The following is a 5707-nucleotide window of genomic DNA, read 5'->3' on the forward strand; positions in this document are numbered from 1 at the left end:
GATAAAAGAAGATTGGGTGTTTAACAGTTTTTGTGGCTTTTCTGCTCATTATGCAAGGAGAATAGTTTATCTTTCACTCCATTTTTGAATTTTTTCACTTCGGATGCAATAAAGTGTAGTTTTTTGCTAGTGAAATTGTCCCTTGGATTTAATCGCTGATAAACCACTTCTTGGACTAATGACCACAATTTAAGGCAAGACGACAATTAATACAATTCCTTAGCTGTAATTTGGTGAAATTTTAATAAGATTCGATGATCAGAAAGTTGTTTTTGAGTGGCTGAAATGGTCTACCCCACATCTTGTTCACCTCAGTTACAGAAATGCTTGTATTTTCACCTCAATTTCCCTCAATTGTACGCCACTGATGTTCCACCCTGCATTTGATATTTGATAACATTTAAATCCATTTTCATCTGCTTCAAGTATGATCTTAGAGATCTGAACAGTATTTTTGTGGGTAGTTGGATACTGGACCAGTAGCCATGAGAATCGCTGTTCATGAACCTTCCTGATGTCAATTCAGTCGTGCATTGCCATGAAATGGCGTATGTGATTGGTTGACTGGCTTTGTTTTGTCCCATACAGTGCTGTAGTATATTTTTCAGACAGAAACGATGGGGAAGACAATGAAGAGGAAAATGGCACCTTCTGAGAATAATCCTGGAATTGGAAGGTGTTATTTGAATGACAACTTCTCTTGTCTTCCATCTGATTCTGAGGATCTTTGCAATGGTCGTGTCCTACTCATACAGGTTTCATGTGGTGAGAAGTGCAGGGCAAAAATAGCTAGGGAGCTTGAGACACATTTTTGTCCTGTGTCTGCGAGAGTCAGACATTCTGTTGCTGCCAGTATCAAGTGTCTAGTATCTCATATTGATAAACTGAAAAATCTCAGAAACAAAAATAATTTCTGTGACTATAAAGACATTTGTAGCCAACCAGTTGAGCTCTTTGAACCTGTCAGCAGAGGTGGACAAATTACCCAACTTCATTACTTAAGTCAAAGTACAGATCCCACTGGTCAAATGTGACTCCGACACAAGTGAAAGTTGTCCAGTCAAATTTTTACTCAAGTTAAAGTACTGAAGTACTTGCTTTTAAAAATACTTAAGTATTAAAAGTGCATTTTTCGTCAACACATTGTTGTATTATTGGTCACAACGCTTATAATACTTCATGCCTCTGAAGCAACCAACTGGATTATTTTGTGAATTCACAAAATGAACACATGCTGTGCTATCATGGTGGTTTAACATTAAGCTAGCTAGTCAGTGAAACTCCACCGGGCATACTAGCAAACTCTTTTCAAACTCATATTGGGTAACTACCGTTACTAGAAAATAAAGATTTCTACATTGTTTATTTAGCAAGATTACGCTAAAACATCTTTCTGAAAGGACTTCAGATAAGTTAACGTTATTCATGTTAACGTAACTCCATTTTTACATGCTAACTAAAAGTGTCCAAGTTAACTAGCTATGTGTTAATGTTAGCTGTGGACAAGGCAATGGCAACTTGGAGGGCAAATCCATAGATTGTCATTTGACTAGCCAGACTGCATAGTTATTGCAACGTTATCGCTAGCTCTAAAAGCACAGACAACTTCACTGCAAGCCTTCTCTTGGAATAAAACATTTACATACCTCAATATGCTTCTGCAGGTTGGACGTCGAGTTTTTGTAGGCCGTGATATGGTTTGTTTTCAGCAAACAAAGCAAACATTTAAAATGAAACAACTCTTTATTCCTTTCAGAAAACTGAAACATGGGTTCTAGGTAAAGCCACGAGTGCGTGCATTCCCTAGAAGAACCGCCTCCTTCCATTCTGCCATCAACTGATTGTGTTCAAATAACGCTGCTTAAGTTAACAAATCATTGATCTTGATTTTATCCAGTCTATGGACGTGATGTGACCCTAGTGATTACTGATAGGCTGTCTCAGTGTCACCTGTGAAAAAAACAATCACGCTTTAGAAAAGAAAAGAAAAAAACATCCACTTTCAAAGCTGCTTCAGAGTAACGAGTAACGAGGACCTGGATAGAAATGTAGTAGAGTGAAAAGTATGATATCTCATCTCATTATCTCTAGCCGCTTTATCCTTCTACAGGGTCGCAGGCAAGCTGGAGCCTATCCCAGCTGACTATGGGCGAAAGGCGGGGTACACCCTGGACAAGTCGCCAGGTCATCACAGGGCGGACACATAGACACAGACAGCCATTCACACTCACATTCACACCTACGGTCAATTTAGAGTCACCAGTTAACCTAACCTGCATGTCTTTGGACTGTGGGGGAAACCGGAGCACCCGGAGGAAACCCACGCGGACACGGGGAGAACATGCAAACTCCACACAGAAAGGCCCTCGCCGGCCCCGGGGCTCGAACCCAGGACCTTCTTGCTGTGAGGCGACAGCGCTATCCACTACACCACCGTGCCGCCCAAAAGTATGATTTTTGTCTTTCAAATGTAGTGAAGTTAAAGTCATAAGTTTCTAAAAAGAATAATACTTAAGTAAAGTACAGATACTCAAAAAGTGTACTTAAGTACAGTACTCAAGTAAATGTACTTCGTTACTGTCCACCTCTGCCTGTCAGTGATACACTAGCGCCAGTTCAACCAGAACATACTTCATGACTTGTGCCATCCACATGTCAACAGTTGTGTGCTCAGGAGCAACTAATCCTGCCAGATAGCTCTGATGATTCACTTGCTCCAATACCCATGACACCAGTGAGCCCATCTATTGGCATCTCTGAAACATCATCAATCATGGCCACAAGTGAAACACCATGTGCTGCTACTACTTCTGGAACTTCTATTTCAATGAAATCACTAAAGCAAAGAGGACTGTACACACCTCCGAAAGTCGAGACGCAGGTTGGACTTGACGTCTCAGGAGAAGACTACCTTGAAGGCAAAACATTCTAAGTGCATGTTGAAACTGAAATCTGACATGAGCATACTGTATGGAATAAGTCTCAGGTTAAATACCTGAAAAAAGACGTCAAGAGAAAGAAAAGAAGAATGGGTTAATTGCAGAAAAAGAGAAGCTCATTCATGAACTTAAGAATGGTCTTGTAGCTGAATTGAAGATGAAGTTTGCCCTTGTAGAATGCACACATCATCATCTTAAACAACTGTAGGATTCCGGGAAGGCAACTGTCAAAAGACTATGTGTCCATGTTGGACTGTTGATTTACAAACACAATAAGAAATGAAAGACAACAATCAACATGATTAAAATTTGAAATTTTTTGTCACAAATTATTACAAGTTGTACCTTGGAAAGAAAACTGACTTTGCAAAGTCATTTGATTTTTTAATGGCTTTGTTGTACAAACCTGAATTCTGTAGTTTTTATTAATCACTATAGAGCGGTGGCTGCAATTATCGACACTTTAATGATCTTTTGATCATTGCAAAAGTAGAAAAGACTTTCAATACATAAATTGTACATAAATAATGACTCAAACCTCCACTGGAAAAAAAATTAGTTGATTCCCAATTACTTAGCGTATCAGATCACGTGATACTGTTCCACAATTATCGATACTTTTGTTCACAGTTATCGACACCGTTCCACAATTATCGACACGCAGATGATTATTTATCATACATAAGAGTTGTAAATGTCATAATTCCACAGGGTGTCGATAATGGTGGACACCGGTGAAAGTGATCACTATTATCGACACCTCATGTGACTTCTCAAATGCGCATTTAGATATAAAAATGGCGACTATCAAATGAAAGAGTAAGAAACAAAGTAGGTTTCGACAAGGAGATCATGAAATATCGGTGAATTTGATCAGTAAAAATATGTCCATGATCTTTCCACCATGCTTACCTGCGATAAGAACGTCCAGGTTTTCCTCAAATTGCTGATCGCGCTAAAACAAATTCCATCTCGGGTAACGAGCTGGGTCATCAGACGACAAGATCAAAGGGTGAGGGGGGTCTTCTGGTTGATTAATTAACCAATAATAACTGTTGTAACTGAAACTCACCTTTGTAAAATTGTTTTTTATTGGCAAATCTGAAAAGGTGTCGATAATTATGGACTGCTGATAATCGTAGCCGCTGCTGTATTATATTTTGACCTGAGATAAATGTCATCAGAGAGCTCAACAATACCTTAACAAAACTGTGTCAATTTCATGGTTTGATCAATTCGAACAACCTAAAACAACGCAAGCGTAAGCATTTTTCATGCGAGCAATGCACCTTCTCTGTACAAGCGCTTTGTCAAGTGAGCTTTGGTTGACCACCAACTAAAGTTTTGAATAACTTATGAGGCGGATGTGACATCATGTGAAACCCAAGAATTCCAGCGGCCAGGCTTCACTATCTACGTGCCTTTCTCTATTTATGGACCAGCCGGGAGTTAGGAGGAGTCAGACGCTGCCAGGATGGCAACACCTGTAGCCTCCTTATTTGAGCTTCAAACCTGCTCTTAAGAAATCCTATGAGTGACATTACAGGGGCTTTGTCCATCTATTTTTACAGTCTATGATTTAGACATGAGTTTGTTCACACAGATACAAAAAAAAAACCTGAAAGTAATTATCCATCCATCCATTATCTGTCGCCACTTATCCTGTTCCACAGGGTCGCAGGCAAGCTGGAGCCTATCCCAGCTGACTATGGGCGAAAGGCGGGGTACACCCTGGACAAGTCGCCAGGTCATCACAGGGCTGACACATAGACACAGACAACCATTCATACTCACACCTATGGTCAATTTAGAGCCACCAATTAACCTAACCTGCATGTCTTTGGGGGCAACCGGAGCACCCGGAGGAAACCCACACAGACACGGGGAGAAAATGCAAACTCCGCACAGAAAGGCCCTCGCCAGCCACGGGGCTTGAACCCAGGAACTTCTTGCTGTGAGGCGACAGCGCTAACCACTACACCACCATGCTGCCCGGAAGTAATTAATGGGAAGGGGCTAAATGGCGCAAACAGCCAGCAAGTTTGGAGAATAATGAATCTCCAAGTCGGGCGGCACGGTGGTGTAGTGGTTAGCGCTGTCGCCTCACAGCAAGAAGGGCCGGGTTCGAGCCCCATGGCCGGCGAGGGCCTTTCTGTGCGTAGTTTGCATGTTCTCCCCGTGTCCGCGTGGGTTTCCTCCGGGTGCTCCGGTTTCCCCCACAGTCCAAAGACATGCAGGTTAGGTTAACTGGTGACTCTAAATTGACCGTAGGTGTGAATGTGAGTGTGAATGGTTGTGTGTGTCTATGTGTCAGCCCTGTGATGACCTGGCGACTTGTCCAGGGTGTACCCCGCCTTTCGCCCGTAGTCAGCTGGGATAGGCTCCAGCTTGCCTGCGACCCTGTAGAACAGGATAAAGCGGCTACAGATAATGAGAGATGAGATGAGATGAGATGAGATGAGATGAGATGAGATGAATCTCCAAGTCACCACAAGAGGGAGACATTTAAAACAAGAAACATTCTGGAAACCAAATAAGGAAATGACGTATAAAGGAAGCGTTCGGCACAAGTGTAGAGGACGCATTATTTTTCCCCACCCGTATTCCGGGAAATGCATTCTCCCAGAACAGGCGCTAGCTCGCACAAGCTGATCGCTGATTGGCTATTCAAGTAAGTGTGAATTATTTAGCCAATCCTGGAGTTGAAAATCTGGACTTTTAGCCAATCATATAGCAGAAGGCGTGATTTGTTGGAATACAGTTGGGGA

Source organism: Neoarius graeffei, chromosome 28 (assembly GCF_027579695.1).
Source record: "Neoarius graeffei isolate fNeoGra1 chromosome 28, fNeoGra1.pri, whole genome shotgun sequence".
In the NCBI taxonomy this organism is placed as follows: Eukaryota; Metazoa; Chordata; class Actinopteri; order Siluriformes; family Ariidae; genus Neoarius; species Neoarius graeffei.